The following is a 17,236-nucleotide window of genomic DNA, read 5'->3' on the forward strand; positions in this document are numbered from 1 at the left end:
TTAATTTTGGATTGGAGATGCTTAATATAAGTCTGGAAGGAGAGTTTACAGTCTAGCCAGACACCTAGGTATTTGTAGTTGTCCACATATTCTAAGTCAGAACCATCCAGAGCGGTGATGCTAGTCAGGCAGGCTGGTGCGGGCAGCAATCGGTTGAAGAGCATGCATTTAGTTTTACTAGCGTTTATGAGCAGTTGGAGGCCACGGAAGGAGTGTTGTATGGCATTGAAGCTCGTTTGGAGGTTTGTTAACACAGTGTCCAAAGAAGGGCCAGATGTATACAGAATGGTGTCGTCTGTGTAGAGGTCGATCAAGGAATCACCAGCAGCAAGAGCGACATCGTTGATATATACAGAGAAAAGAGTCAGCCCGAGAATTGAACCCTGTGGCACCCTCATAGAGACTGCCAGAGGTCCGGACAACAGGCCCTCCCATTTGACACACTGAACTCTATCTGAGAAGTAGCTGGTGAACCAGGCGAGGCAGTCATTTGAGAAACCGAAGCTGTTGAGTCTGCCTATAAGAATACGGTGATTGACAAAGTCGAAAGCCTTGGCCAGGTCGATGAAGACGGCTGCACAGTAATGTCTTTTATCGATGGCGGTTATGATATTGTTTAGTACCTTGAGCGTGGCTGAGGTGCACCCGTGACCAGCTCGGAAACCAGATTGCACAGCGGAGAAGGTACGGTGGGATTCGAAATGGTCAGTGATCTGTTTGTTAACTTGGCTTTCGAAGACTTTAGATAGGCAGGGCAGGATGGATATAGGTCTGTAACTATTTAGGTCTAGAGTGTCACCCCCTTTGAAGAGGGGGATGACCGCGATAGCTTTCTAATCTTCTTGAAATACTGCCCACTTCTTGAAATACTGCCCACAGCTTGTAATACTGCCCACAGCTTGTAGTACTGCTCACTTCTTGTAATACTGCCCACTACTTGAAATACTGCCCACAGCTTGTAATACTGCCCACAGCTTGTAGTACTGCTCACTTCTTGTAATACTGCCCACTACTTGTAATACTGCCCACTGCTTGTAATGCTCCCTACAGCTTGTATTACTGGTAGTAATACTACCTACTGTGCCCAGCATCAGTCATAAACCTTTTTCATTATGTGTGGGATTATTGCATCCTCTTCCATTCCTACACTAGGCCTCTTTGTTACAGAGGTTCTTAGAGAGACTGAGAGAGCACAACAAGCCTGAGTGAGAAGACTGCTGTACATTCAGAAACATCCAACGTCCAGCCACTAATGTGCTACCTGCCACACATCTGCTTAGCATCTCTCAGAATTTCCACCCATAAACTGGAAGTCTCTCACAAAAGTAGTGCACACGTGCACTCTCAAGTGCTTCATCACTGCTAAACACACACACTTGCACGTGCACACACACCACACACACTCTGGATGAGCGTGGTCACATTTGCCCTTGGCAGCAAGCCATCTGTCACACACAGACTGAGGGATCTAGGCCCCGTCCTGACGACCAAATATAGTCAACTAATGCAGAGACCACTCCGACTGATAAAAACCTGCCGCGTCCCACTCTACATCTACAGTCTACCGCGGTCAATAGCACAAACTACGACCACAATGTATCCACTCCATCGCTACGAATCATTGTCTCTGTATAGCTCATCTCCTGTCTCTGTTTCTCTGTGTCTGAAGTGGGTTGTCTAGACTCCATCCTGTTAGGAGCAGAGCAGAAGAGACTGGCCTGTGATCCATCTCTAACCTACAGGCAGCCATGTTTGAGAACGGTGTATAAAGCTGACCTTGTCTCTCTCACAGAATAAAATATGAACTGTGTGGCGTCGCTAACTCTCTGTGTGCAGGGGGGCTAAGCTGTGTGTGGTGAAGAGCAAGATGAAAGAGAGACACTGATGCAAGAATACATCATCACACGTAAGTACCTCAACACACACACACAGTCACACACACAATAGGGCTGGGCGGTATACCGTATTTGACGATATACCGGTATTGATGCATGGACCGGTTTGGGTTTTTACTTTACCTTCTATAACATTATTTGAATGTTTGGTTTGTTAAATGTGATATGCTGTGTGTAACTTCCATTTTTATAGTTACCTTCGCTACTTGAGTCATCTCTACTCTCTATCAAGAGAGAGTAGAGTATCCTGTGACAGGATAGTGTTGGATAGTGTTGGAGGAACAACAAACGCGCTCCTTGAGTGACAGGGGTCTCTGCCTGGTCAATGCAGCACATACAACAATGTTGACATCAACGATGCTGTTTTCACTTTGCTTCTTAATTAAAATACACTAGCATTCTATAATTACACTATTAGTTTGTGTTTCTGACATCTGAAAAAAGCTTGTTTGTATTTTCTTAGTTAGTTGGGCCTAAATCTTCTTAGTCGCTAATGCTAATTGCTAGCTAGCTGAGTCAGAGCAAACGTAACTAGCTATACAGCCTGATATTATCAGTGATGGTGTAGACCTACATCTGCATGCTTTTTTGTGCAACAGTATCTTCTAAATCAAAGAGGAATAAGCAAAGCCCTAGGAAACACTTGTCAACACTACCCTGTCACAATAACACCTTCCTGGCATTTTAATTTTCTGTCATGTCAAACACTGTAGTCAAAGTTCCCACTGTTATATTCTAACTGTAGAATTAGAATAATCATTATATTTCCATGATTCCAACAGTTCACCCAAGTGTTTTGCTCTAAATCACAAGTCAAATCGTAATTGCAACATTTTGGTTAAAAATAAGACCTTGATTGTTCGCCCAAATTGTGCAGTCCTACGTGGCCGTGTGGAATGACCTCAAATGAGCGTATGAAATGCATAAATTTATGAAAATGCTGAATTTTTGGTGGGGTTGAATTGAACGGTATAAAACAATCAGAATGGAGAAATAATAATTTAGAATATATGTGTTGCCACCCTAGGGTCACGCACTACTCATAAAGCAAATGTAGAACTTTGATTATTCAAAACATAAAATACCGTCATAACACACACACACACACACACACACACACACACACACACACACACACACACACACACACACACACACACACACACACACACACACACACACACACACACACACACACACACACACACACACACACAGTGTTACTCAGATATACAAGCATATGTATAATGTTGGGGACACACACAGACACACAAAACATGCTAGCAGTATCACACAACACTCACTCTCTCACACACACACAGCTTTCAGAGGTGACATCAGGCAGTGTTCAGTCAGTGTTGTCACAGTGCAGGCCCATTAGCTGATGGTGACCGTGAGTGAGCAGACCGCCACAGGGCATGATGCCACGCGTCAACCACCAGGGCTCCAGTCACGCCAGGGACAGCCACCTCTCCCACCTCAGGCAGCGTGATACCCCCTGCTTACACACACACTCCCCTCTCATACTCCCACTCACCCCTCTCCTAAATCAACACCCCCCCTTCCCTACAACCCACCACACTTGACCAGTCTTTAACCCAGACAGTCTGTCATTTCCACACTAATCACTGCTGCACTATGCATGGACGATGCGTGGCTCTCCTCTGTCAGCCTTGTATATCTCTCACTGAGGTATGAACAGGAATAGGAGGACCAGACACCTGGCTGAGCCGTGATTGACTAGTAGGGAAACACAGCTTATTGTTTAGGCGACAGAACCCTTTTTAATATCCATCATGTGATTTCATCGCCACGCTGACAGGCTGTGAGAGTAAAGGTCATGGTCGCTGAGTGACAAACCTGTGCCCTAGCGCTGGAAAATTAGAAGGAAGAGGAAGCGTGGTGATGGCCCATTGAGAAAAGAGTGGGGATCTGTTAACAGTAACCTTTTTGTTTAATGTAGCGTGGAGGAGAAGAATTAACACTGAGCAGTGACAACAGGGGCTCCTGAATGGAAAATCACTTCATCTAGCACTACACTAAGTGTGTCTCTGTAACCCTTGAGGAAACACACACACACACACACACACACACACACACACACACACACACACACACACACACACACACACACACACACACACACACACACACACACACACACACACACACACACACACACACACACACACACACACACACACACACACACACACACACACACACACACACACACACACACACACAGTGTTACTCAGATATCCAAGCATACGTATAATGTTGGGGAAATATGTGTAAATATAAACCTGGAAGTGATAATGACCCTGTTGGGGTCCAACATGGCAGAAAGAGTACACTGAGAGGACATGGACCTCGCCAGAGGCCACTTGGTGTGTTTGAGTGTAATGCTATGTTATGCTTTGCTTTCCAGTATGGCCTGTTGACATGTTTGTTAGTCTATGTGTTTTGTGTTTGTTCTCTCTATCCCTCACGTTCTGTTTCTCTTTTTCTCTCTCTTTCTCTCTCTCTCTCGCTCTCTCTCGCTCTCTCTCTGTCTCTGGCTCTCTCTCTTTCTCGCTCTCGCGCTCTCTCGGTCTCTTTCCCTCTGTCTCTCGCTCTCTCTCTGTCTCTGGCTCTCTCTCTTTCTCTCTCTCGCTTTCTCTCTGTCTCAGTTTCTCTCTCTCGTTTTCTCTCTCCCTCCAGCCCATGCTCTTCCCATGTACCATGAGGCCCGGCAGCACAGCACTAAGAAACAGCTGGAGAAAGACAGAGTGGACCCTAATGCGGTCCCACAAGTCTGGCGTTGGGCTTGACCAATGTTAGAGCTCTCTTCCTTGAAATGGATAGGCAATATTTTTTACTTTACCAGACACATTAATCCAAAGCCACTCACATTCAAGATTAGATTTAATACAGTAATACCATTGCAGTTCAGGGTCACAACAACACAATGCAACCCCTTTTGGGTTCCCCTACTAACACATTTACCTAATTGCTGTGCCACTGCTGCCCCAATGACCTCTGTGGACTCCTATGCCCACTGTGTGTACAGTCTATCACACACACAAACACTCTGCCTGACCCTCAGTCAATAAGCTGAGGTGCTGTACATTTCCTGACTAAATGGCTCCCAGCTGTCTGTTTAGCTGTGATGCTTTGAGAGAAGTTTGCAGCCCAGCTGTTCTCTTGAATGCTCACATATTCCCTTCCTCAGAGAGAGAGGGAGAGAGGGAGAGAGAGAGAGAGAGAGAGAGAGAGAGAGAGAGAGAGAGAGAGAGAGAGAGAGAGAGAGAGAGAGAGAGAGAGAGAGAGAGAGAGAGAGAGAGAGAGAGAGAGAGAGAGAGAGAGAGAGAGAGAGAGAGAGAGAGAGAGAGAGAGAGAGAGAGAGGATATAGCTATTGAGATTAGCCCTGAGTACTTAACCCACTGTTCCCCGGGTGCCGACGATGTGGATGTCGAGCTAAATCTACTCTCAATAGTTAAATCTACTCTCAATAGTTAAATCTACTCTCAATAGTTAAATCTACTCTCAATAGTTAAATCTACTCTCAATAGTTAAATCTACTCTCAATAGTTAGATCTACTCTCAATAGTTAAATCTACTCTCAATAGTTAAATCTACTCTCAATAATTAGATCTAATCTCAATAATTAGATCTACTCTCAATAGCTAGATCTACTCTCAATAGCTAGATCTACTCTCAATAGTTAGATCTACTTTCAATAGTTTGATCTACTCTCAATAGTTTGATCTACTCTCAATAGTTTGATCTACTCTCAATAGTTTGATCTACTCTCAATAGTTAGATCTATTCTCAATAGTTAGATCTACTCTCAATAGTTAGATCTACTCTCAATAGTTAGATCTACTTTCAATAGTTAGATCTACTTTCAATAGTTAGATCTACTCTCAATAGTTAGATCTACTCTCAATAGTTATATTTTTTCATTTAACCTCTAACGAGTCACAAACCCGGATCCGGGATCCCCCCATCAAAAAAGCAGACTAGCATAGCCTAGCCTAAAGCTACAGGGATATCATATAATAAAATGTTCATGAAATCACAAGTCCAAGACACCAAATGAAAGATACAGATCTTGTGAATCCAGCCATCATTTCCGATTTTTTAAATGTTTTACAGGGAAGACACAATATGTATTTCTATTAGCTAACCACCATAGCAAAAGACACAACTTTTTTTCCCCACCATTTTTTTCCTGCATAGGTAGCCATCTCTAATTCGACCAAATAAAGATATAAATAGTCACTAACCAAGAAACAACTTCATCAGATGACAGTCTGATAACATATTTATTGTATAGCATATGTTTTGTTAGAAAAATGTGCATATTTCAGGTATAAATCACAGTTCTACATTGCAGCTGCAATCTGAAATCGCGCTGAAGCAGCCAGAATAATTACAGAGACCAACGTCAAATACCTAAATACTCATCATAAAACATTTCTGAAAAATACACAGCGTACAGCAAATGAAAGCCCAACATCTTGTGATTCCAGCCAATATTTCAGATTTTTTAAGTGTTTTACAGCGAAAACACAATATAGCATTATATTAGCTTACCACAATAGCCAGAAACACAAGCAATTTACCAGCAGCAAAGGTTAGCGATCGTAACAATCCAGCAAAAGATATATAATTTTTGACTAACCTTGATATACTTCATCAGATGACAGTCCTGTAACATCATATTACACAATGCATATAGGTTTTGTTCGAAAATGTGCATATTTAGCGGCACAAATCGTGGTTATACAATGTGATTAGTAGCAACATTTCAGGCAATCTGGCCGGCGCCATCTTGGAGAGGCACCTAATCTAATCAATAACAAATCATAAACTTGACTTAAAAATACAGGTTGGACAGCAAATGAAAGATACATTAGTTCTTAATGCAACCGCTGTGTTAGATTTTTAAATTAACGTTACTACGACATACAGGGTGCGTTATAGCGAGACCCCACCGAAATGAATGGAGGAATAATCATTTTAAATTTTTCCACAGAACAACGAATTAACATCATAAATAGTTCTTACTTTTTGATGAGCTTCCATCAGAATCTTGGGCAAGTTGTCCTTTGTCCAAAAGAATCGTTGCTCGGTTGTAGATTGTCGCCTTCAACTTTGGAATTAGCTGTAAACATTAGCCATGTGGCGAAGACGTGCCCAACTCACTATTGCGCAGCACAAAGAAAATTTCTAAAATCGCAATATACTCACATAAACTGAAATAACTCGGTTTAAAATAACTACGTTATGATGTTTCTAACACCTATATTGAATAAAATCAGAGCCGGATATATCTAAGGGCTATAACGGGAGCTTTCTAGAACGCCATCCTGAGGTCTGCCTTGCGTCATGGCGAACGAAGGAAAGAGAGGACATCACGTTCCGAGCCTATTTATAAGGCCTCAGATCTGCCTAGCAACTCCATTCCAATTCTCACTATTTGCTGACATCCAGGGGAAGGCGTATGCAGTGCATCTCAACCAATAGAAGACAGGCAAATTAATAAACCGACCTCAGAACAGCCTGCATGATTTCAGACTTCTCACTTCCTCACAGGAAAATTGCTCCAACTCGAGTTCTGTTTAACTCACAGATATAATTCAAACGGTTTTAGAAACTAGAGAGTGTTTTCTATCCAATAGTAATAATAATATGCATATTGTACGAGCAAGAATTGAGTACGAGGCAGTTTAATTTGGGGACGATATTTTACAAAGTTGAAACAGCACCCCCTATAGTGACAATAAGTTTTAACTAGGCAAATTCTTATTTACAATGACGGCCTAGGAACAGTGGGTTAACTGCCTTGTTCAGGAACAGAACGACAGATTTTTACCTTGTCAGCTCGGAGATTCAATCCAGCAACCCTTCGGTGACTGGCCCAACACTCTAACCACTAGGCTACCTGCAGCCTAGGGAAAGGGAAAGGCGGATACCTAGTCAGTTGTCCAACTGAATGTATTCAACTGAAATCAGAGAGGTGCGAGGGCTGCCTTAATCGACATCCACATCTTCGGCACCCGGGGAACAGTGGGTTAACTACTCAGGGCTACTCAGGGCTACTCTCAATAGCTATATCTACTCTCGATAGTTATATCTACTCTCAATAGCTATATCTACTCTCAATAGTTATATCTACTCTCAATAGCTATATCTCCTCTCAATGGCTATATTTTCTCTCAATAGCTATATCTACTCTCAACGGCTATATCTATTCTAAAATGGCTATATCTACTCTCAATGGCTATATCTATTCTCAATGGCTATATCTACTCTCAATGGCTATATCTACTCTCAATGGCTATATCTACTCTCAATGGCTATATCTACTCTCAATGGCTATATCTACTCTCAATGGCTATATCTATTTTCAATGGCTATATCTACTCTCAATGGCTATATCTAATCTCAATGGCTATATCTACTCTCAATGGCTATATTTTCTCTCAATAGCTATATCTACTCTCAATGGCTATATATACTCTCAATGGCTATATCTACTCTCAATGGCTATATATACTCTCAATGGCTATATTTACTCTCAATGGCTATATATACTCTCAATGTGTCATGAGAATTTTGTTCTCAATGTTCATAAACTGAACTTCAATTAAACTACTCTGTCTGTTACTAAGAATTTGTAAGGTTCTTATTGAAATGAAACAGACAGAGGCCAGTCTACAATAGTCAGCAAAGTTTATTTACGAGAGCTCTGCTGTGCATATACAAAAATGTTCCTTTTATACTATTCTCTTAACCTACGCACATACATACACACTAACTTTGGATTCTCTCTTTTTCTCCTGGAGTCTCACCAAAGTTTATTACCACACAGCTGACAGTTCCAGTCCCCTCCAGATTTCCTGTATCTCTAGCTCTCCCTGTCCTATCTTATCTCCCCAGATTTATAGCCGGGTCGGTTCAAACATAGTTTAATGATCCACTTTGTTTTCTTTAGGCACACACATACATCCCTCTCTTCCTAGGTACATGCTACATAACCTCTTTCTTATGAACTAACATTATTTATCAATATAGAAAAACAGGGTAGAATTCAGTTAGTTATAGTTCTACGTTAAATGTATACATCATTTAGTCATTATTCATAAAAATCATAACACAATGGCTATATCTACTCTCAATACCTAGATCTACTCTCAATAGCTAGATCTACTCTCAATAGTTATATTTTTTTATTTAACTAGGCAAGTCAGTTGAGAACAAATTCTTATTTACAATGACGGCCTAGGAACAGTGGGTTAACTGCCTTGTTCAGGGACAAAATGACAGATTTTTACCGTGTCAGCTCGGAGATTCAATCTAGCAACCTTTCGGTGACTGGCCCAACACTCTAACCACTAGGCTACCTGCCGCCTAGGGAAAGGGAAAGGGGGATACCTAGTCAGTTGTCCAACTGAATGTACTCAACTGAAATCAGAGAGGTGCAGGGGCTGCCTTAATTGACATCCACATCTTCGGCGCCCGGGGAACAGTGGGTTAACTACCTTGCTCAGGGCTACTCAAGGCTACTCTCAATAGCTATATCTCCTCTCAATAGTTATAGCTACTCTCAATAGCTATATCTACTCTCAATAGCTATATCTACTCTCAATGGCTATATCTACTCTCAATGGCTATATCTACTCTCAATAGTTATATCTACTCTCAATAGCTATATCTACTCTCAATAGCTATATCTATTCTCAATAGCTGTTTTCTCTCAATAGCTATAAATACTCTCAATAGTTATATCTACTCTCAATATCCATATCTACTCTCAATAGCTATATCTCCTGTCAATAGCTATATTTTCTCTCAATAGCTATATCTACTCTCAACATCCATATCTACTCTCTCTCTGTTTGTTGATCTCACATTCTCTACCGGAGCTCTAATAAATCAAATCAAATATAAACAAATTGTATTTGTCACATGCACCAAATACAACAGTTGTAGACCGTATAGTGAAATGCTTACTTACAAGCCCTTAACCAACAATGCTGTTTTAAGAAAATACCAACAACAAAAAAAGTATGAGATAAGAATAACAAATAATTAAAGAGCAGCAGTAAATAACAATAGCGGGACTATATACAGGGGGTACCGGTACAGAGTCAATGTGCGGGGGCACCGGTGTCAAGGTAATTGAGGTAATATGTACATGTAGGTAGAGTTATTAAAGTGACTATGCATATATAATAACAGAGTAGCAGCAGCGTAGAAGGGGGGGCAATGCAAATAGTCTGGGTAGCCATTTGATTAGCTGTTCATGAGTCTTATGCCTTGGGGGTAGAAACTGTTAAGAAGCCTCTTGGACCTAGACTTAGTGCTCCAGTACTGCTTGCCATGCAGTAGCAGAGAGAGCAGTCTATGACTAGGGTGGCTGGAGTCTAAAAAAATGTAGGGCCTTCCTCTGACACCGCTTGGTATAGAGGTCCTGGATGGCAGGAAGTTTGCAAACGGTGATGTACTGCGCCATACGCACTACCCTCTGTAGTGCCATGCGGTCAGAGGCCGAGCAGTTGCCATACCAGGCAGTGATGCAACCCGTCAGGATGCTCTCGATGGTGCAGTTGTAAAACCTTTTGAGGATCTGAGGACCCATGCCAAGTTTCCTGAGAGGGAATAGGTTTTGTCGTGCCCTCTTCACATATGCCTTGGTGTGCTTGGACCATGTTAGTTTGTTGGTGATGTGGACGCCAATGAACTTGAAGCTCTCAACCTGCTCCACTACAGCCCCGTCGATAAGAATGGGGGCGTGCTCAGTCCTCCTTTTTCTGTAGTCGTTGGAGTCATGCCATGTTGGAGTCATGCCTGACCATGCAGTCATGAGTGAACAGAGAGTACAGGAGGGGACTGAGCACGCACCCCTGAGGGGCCCCCGTGTTGAGGATCAGCGTGGCGGATGTGTTGTTACCTACCCTTACCACCTGGGGCGGCCCGCCAGGAAGTCCAGGATCCAGTTATTTAGTCCCTTAGCTTAGTGATCAGCTGTGAGAGCACTATGGTGTTGAACGCTGAGCTGTAGTCAATGAATAGCATTCTCACATAGGTGTTCCTTATGTCCAGGTGGGAAAGGGCAGTGTGGAGTGCAATAGAGATTGCGTCTTCTGTGGATCTGTTGGGGCGGTATGCAAATCGAGGTGTGTCTAGGGTGTCTGGGAGGATGCTGTTGATGTGAGCCATGACCAGCCTTTCAAAGCACTTCATGGCTACCGACTTGAGTGCCACGGGGCGGTAATCATTAAGGCAGGTTACCTTCGCTTCCTTGGGCACAGGGACTATGGGGGTCTGCTTGAAACATGTAGGTATTACAGACTCGGTCAGGGAGAGATTGAAAATGTCAGTGAAGACACTTAACAGTTGGTCCGCGCATGGTTTGAGTACACGTCCTGGTAATCCGTCTGGCCCAGCGGCTTTGTGAATGTTGACCTTTTTAAAGGTTTTGTTCACATCGGCTACAGAGAGTGTTATCACACAGTCATCCAGGACAGCTGGTGCTCTCGTGCATGCTTCAGTGTTGCTTGCCTCGAAGCGAGCATAAAAGGCATTTAGCTCATCTGGTATGCTCGCGTCACTGGGCAGCTCGTGTCTGGGTTTCCCTTTGTAGTCCGTAATAGTTTTCAAGCCCTGCCACATCCGACGAGCATCAGAGCCGGTGTAGTAGGATTCAATCTTAATTCTGTATTGATTCTTTGCTTGTTTGATGGTTCGTCTGAGGGCATAACGGGATTTCTTATAAGCGTCCGGATTAGTCTCCCGCTCCTTGAAAGCGGCAGCTCTAGCCTTTAGCTCGATGCGGATGTTGCCTGTAATCCATGGCTTCTGGTTGGGATATGTACGTACAGTCACTGTGGGGACAACATCATTGATGCACTTATTGATGAAGCCGATGACTGAGGTGGTGTATTCCTCAATGCCATTGGATGAATCCCGGAACATATTCCAGTCTGTGCTAGCAAAACAGTCATGTAGTGTAGCATCCGCGTCATCTGACCACTTCCATATTGAGTGAGTCACTGGTATTTCCTGCTTTAGTTTTTACATGTAAGCAGGAATCAGGAGGATAGAATTGTGGTCAGATTTGCCAAATGGAGGGTGGGGGAGAGCTTTGTATGCATCTCTGTGTGTGGAGTAAAGGTGGTCTCAGGTTTTTCCCCCTGGTTGCACATGTGACAGGCTGGTAAAAATTTGGTAAAACTGATTTAATTTTGCCTGCATTAAAGTTCCCGGCCACTAGGTGCATCGCTTCTAGGTGAGCATTTTCTTCTTTGCTTATGGCATTATAGAGTTGGTTAAGAGCGGTCTTAGTGCCAGCTTTGTTTTGTGGTGGTAAATAGACGGCTACAAATAATACAGATGAGAAATCTCTTGGTAGATAGTGCAGTCTACAGCTTTTTAGGTTCTCTACCTCAGGCGAGCAATACCTCGAGACTTCTTAATCTTAGACATCGCTCACCAGCTGTTATTGACAAAAAGACACACACCTCCACCCCTCGTCTTACCAGAGGTAGCGTCTCTGTTCTGCCGGTACATGGAAAATCCTGCCAGCTCTATATTGTCTGTATCCTCGTTCAGCTACGTCTCGGTGAAACATAAGATGTTACAGTTTTTAATTTCCCATTGGTAGGATAATCTTAATCGTAGGTCGTCCATTTTATTGTCCAGTGATTGCACGTTAGCGAGAAGAATGGAAGGCAGTGGGAGTTTACCCGCTCGCCTCCGGATTTTCAGAAGGATCGCCGATCTGCGGCCCCTTTTCCGGCATCTTTTTTTTCATGCAAACGGTGTGGATCTGGGCTTGTTCCAGTGAAAGCAGGAGATCCTTCTCGTCGGAATCGTTAAAAGAAAAATGTTCTTCCAGTCCGCGGTGAGTAATCGCTTTTCTGATGTCCAGAAGTTATTTTCGGTCATAAGAGACAGTAGCAGGACATTATATACACAATAAGTAGAAAAATAAGTTATAAAAAATGCAAAAAAAATAACAAAATAGCACAATTGGTTGGGAGAACGTAAAACGTCAGCCATGTTCTTCGGCGCCATCTTTCAAATACCCTACCAAAATGTTGGATATTCTAAGCAGATATATATCTGAATCGGGGACCAAAAAAATCCAGCACTCCTGTCGAATAATCGTTCTGCAGTCTTTAACTGTAGCCTATAGCGCTTTTTCATTATTTGCTGGTTAGAGTTGGGTGCGGGCCTCAGATTTTCACTTTATCACAGTCAGGCAGTTGCAGATTGGTTATTAGCAATTGCGGGCGGGTACGGGTGAACAAACAGCTGACCCGCGCAACACTAACACACACACACGAGACAGAACACTAGAAATATTGTATTACAACTCCCTCACCTGATCATTGAATGACCTGTAAGAAAGTTCTAAAAGAGAGGGTATGGTCTATAAAACATCTTAAGGAAAGTGTCATTGAGTAGGATTCACACTACAAGTCTTTTAGTTGCTGCCTGGACCTAGTGGAGGTATTGGAAGAACATATTCCTAATTTCCCTACTCTCCTTCCTATAGTCTAACCCCATGTGTGCTTTTCGTGTGTGTCTGTATGTTTCTGTGAGTGTGTGTCATGTCCACTCCCTTATTCACCTAGGACAGATGTTGGATTTTAATCACTGCTCAGAATGGGTAGAGTGATAACAATAAGGAAATGGTTTAATCTCCTGCCGACCTGCCTCACTGGTTAATGTCCTATCCCTTTCACTACTCCTTTATTCTGACTCTTAAAATCTTGTCCCAGTATTCCTTCTCTCGGTCTGTATCAGTTTAATTTTCTGTCGTGTTGACGCTGAATAAGACTATCTTATTTGTATTGCGTAAGGATGGTTGTAATGTACCGTACCAAAGTAAATTGTCTCCCCTCCTCCCTGTCTTCTGCCAGTACCCAACCAGTTGCAATCTTTCAAGATGAGGAAGAGTCTGATGAAGAGGCTGACAATGAACCAGATTGGAAGAAATGCAAGATTTGAGCCGTAGCAACTCCTTTGTGTGTGCATGCAAGTGTGAGTATGAGTGTGTTTTTGTGCGATTGTGTGCTAGTGTGCTGGGGAGTGTTTCTATATGAATATGTGTATTCTTTTTAACTTGCTGTACTTGAATCAAATTTAGTGTCGTTTATGATCTCCTGAGATACAGTAATTAAAGGGATAGTTCATCCAAATTATACATGTAGTGTGTACTTTACTCCACCTCACTTTATCCCATCTCATTGAAGCCTATAGCATGACTTTGGACCTTCAGACCCAGATCAAGACTTTCAGCTAGATTTTATTGAGATGCAATCTCTTCCAATTAAAATCCATCTTGATCTATCTGGTGTCTATCATGGAGTTAACCTCTTAGACATTCAGTCTTAGTCATCTGGGTCTGAAGGACATGCATGCATTTCCTTTGAGTCACTCCTTCAAATAAATATTTATTTAGATGTTATTTCTGTTGCGCAGTTTCACTTGCAGGACTTAACCAGTCCTAAATATTGATGGGAAAAGAGAACATTTTGCATGGAAATGGTTTATTGAATTCGGAAATACCAAGACAACTCAATGCCATGTGGTGTTATTTACGATTCATCATTTGGGGTATAGTTTTGGGGTAAGAATTTAGTTTAGAAAGTTACTCCATGTATAATGCTTTTGTCAATATGAACAGGTACTTTATGTAGTATACATTACCAGTTAAAAGTTTGGACACACCTTCTCATTCCAGGGTTTTTCTTTATTTTTAATATTTTCTACATTGTCGAATAATAGTGAAGACACCAAAACTATGAAATAACACATGGAATCATGTAGTAACCAACACATTTTTAATCAAATCAGGTTATATTTTATATTTGAGATTCTTCAAAGTAGCCACCCTTTGCCTTGATGACAACTTTGCACACTCTTGGCATTCTCTCAACCAACTTCATGAGGTAGTCACCTGGAATACATTTCAATTAACAGGTGTGCCTTGTTAAAAGTTCATTTGTGGAATTTCATTCCTTCTTAATGCGTTTGAGCCAATCAGTTGTGCTGTGACAAGGTAGGGGTGGTAAAAGACCAAGTCCATATTATGGCAAGAACAGCTCCAATAAGCAAAGAGAAACGGCAATCCATCATTACTTTAAGACATGGTCAGTCAATCCAGAAAATGTCATTGAACTTGGAAAGTTTCTTCAAGTGCAGTCGCAAAAACCATCGAGCTCTATGATGAAACTGGCTCTCACGAGGACCGCCACAGGAATGGAAGACCCAGAGTTACCTCTGCTGCAGAGGATAAGTTCATTAGAGTTACCAACCTCAGACATTGCAGCCCAAATAAATGTTTCACAGAGTTCAAGAAACAGAAACATCTCAAGATTAACTGTTCAGAGGAGACTGTGTGAATCAGGCCTTCATGGTCGAATTGCTGCAAAGAAACCACTGGACATTAGACCGGTGGAAATCTGTCCTTTTGTCTGATGATTCCAAATTTGAGATTTTTGGTTCCAACCTGTGTCTTTGTGAGACGCAGGTTAGGTGAACAGATGATCTCCTTATGTGTAGTTCCCACCCTGAAGCATGGAGGAGGAGGTGTGATGGTGTGTGGGTGCTTTGCCTTTTGACACTGTCTGTGATTTATTTAGAATTCCATGGCACATGTAATCAGCATGACTACCACAGCATTCTGCAGCGATACGCCATCCCATCTGGTTTGCGCTTAGTGGGACTATCAGTACTGAGCAGCCGTCTTCATCAACCTGGCCAAGGCTTTCGACTCTGCAGACAAGATTGACAGACTCAATAGCCTTGGCTTCTCAAATGACTGCCTCGCCTGGTTCACCAACTACTTCTCAGATAGAGTTCAGTTTGTGAAATCGGAAGGCCTGTCGTCCGGACCTCTGGCAGTCTCTATGGGGGTGCCACAGGGTTCAATTCTCGGGCCGACTCTTTTCTCTGTATATATCAATGATGTTGCTCTTGTTGCTGGTGATTCTCTGATCCACCTCTACGCAGACGACACCATTCTGTATGCATTAGGCAGTTCTTTGGACACTGCTAACAAACCTCCAAACAAGCTTCAATGCCATACAACACTCCTTCCGTGGCCTCCAACTGCTTGTAAATGCTAGTAAAACTAAGTGCATGCTCTTCAACCAATTGCTGCCCGCACTCTCCCGCCCGACTCGCATCACTACTCTGGACGGTTCCGACCAAGACTATGTGGACAACTACAAATACCTAGGTGTCTGGTTAGACTGTAAAATCTCCTTCCAGACTCACATTAAGTATATACAATCCAAAATGAAATCTAGAATCGGCTTCCTATTTCGCAACAAAGCCTCCTTCACTTATGCCGCCAAACATACCCTCGTAAAACTGACTATCCTACCGATCCTTGACTTCGGCGATGTCTGTACCGATCACTGTACCTGTACACAGCCAATCTGTAAATAGCACACCTGACTACCTCATCCCCATATTATTACTTACCCTCTTGCTCTTTTGCCCCCCAGTATCTCTACTTGCACATCATCATCTGCACATCTATCACTCCAGTATTATTATTATTTTTGCCTCTAAGGCCTATTTATTGCCTACCTTCCTACTCTTCTACATTTGCACACATTGATTATTCTATTTTTCTTTTGTGTTATTGACTGTACGTTTGTTTATGTGTAACTCTGTGTTGTTGTTTTTGTCGCACTGCTTTGCTTTATCTTGGCCAGGTCGCAGTTGCTAATGAGAACCTGTTCTCAACTGGCCTACCTGGTTAAATAAAGGTGAAATAAAGAATAAATAAATAAAAATATAATTTGTTTTTCAACAGGACAATGACCCAACACACCTCCAGGCTGTGTAAGGGCTATTTGACCCAGAAGGAGAGTGATGGAGGGCTGCATCAGATGACCTGGCCTCCACAATCACCCAACCTCAAACCAATTGAGATGGTTTGGGATGAGTTGGACCACAGAGTGAAGGAAAAGCAGTCAACAAGTGCTCAGCATATGTGGGAACTCCTTCAAGACTGTTGGAAAAGCATTCCAGGTGAAGCTGGTTGAGAGAATGCCAAGAGTGTGCAAAACTGTCATCAAGGCAAAGAGTGTCTACTTTGAGTGTCTCAAATATAAAATATATTTTGTACTTTTTTGGTTACTACATGATTCCATATGTGTTATTTCATCGTTTTGATGTCTTCACTATTATTCTACAATGTAGAAAATAGTAAAAATAAAGAGGAACCCTGGCACTGACTGGTACTGTACATAAACAGTAGAGCTATCTTACGCAACATGTATGGTATGGCCACCCAAATGTGTCAGAGCTGAATAGCTAGAAA

The 17,236-nt window shown here is 42.4% G+C and overlaps 1 long non-coding RNA gene across 1 annotated transcript; it reads left to right on the forward strand.

The window, feature by feature from the left end:
* The first annotated feature begins 1,816 nt into the window (after positions 1 to 1,816).
* LOC139536564 (uncharacterized) lies at positions 1,817 to 17,137 on the forward strand. Its single transcript, XR_011667326.1, has 3 exons — positions 1,817 to 1,906; positions 13,818 to 13,938; positions 16,727 to 17,137. It is a non-coding gene; the product is annotated as an uncharacterized lncRNA (long non-coding RNA).
* The last annotated feature ends 99 nt before the right edge of the window (positions 17,138 to 17,236 follow it).

The sequence above is a fragment of the Salvelinus alpinus genome, chromosome 1 (assembly GCF_045679555.1).
Source record: "Salvelinus alpinus chromosome 1, SLU_Salpinus.1, whole genome shotgun sequence".
In the NCBI taxonomy this organism is placed as follows: Eukaryota; Metazoa; Chordata; class Actinopteri; order Salmoniformes; family Salmonidae; genus Salvelinus; species Salvelinus alpinus.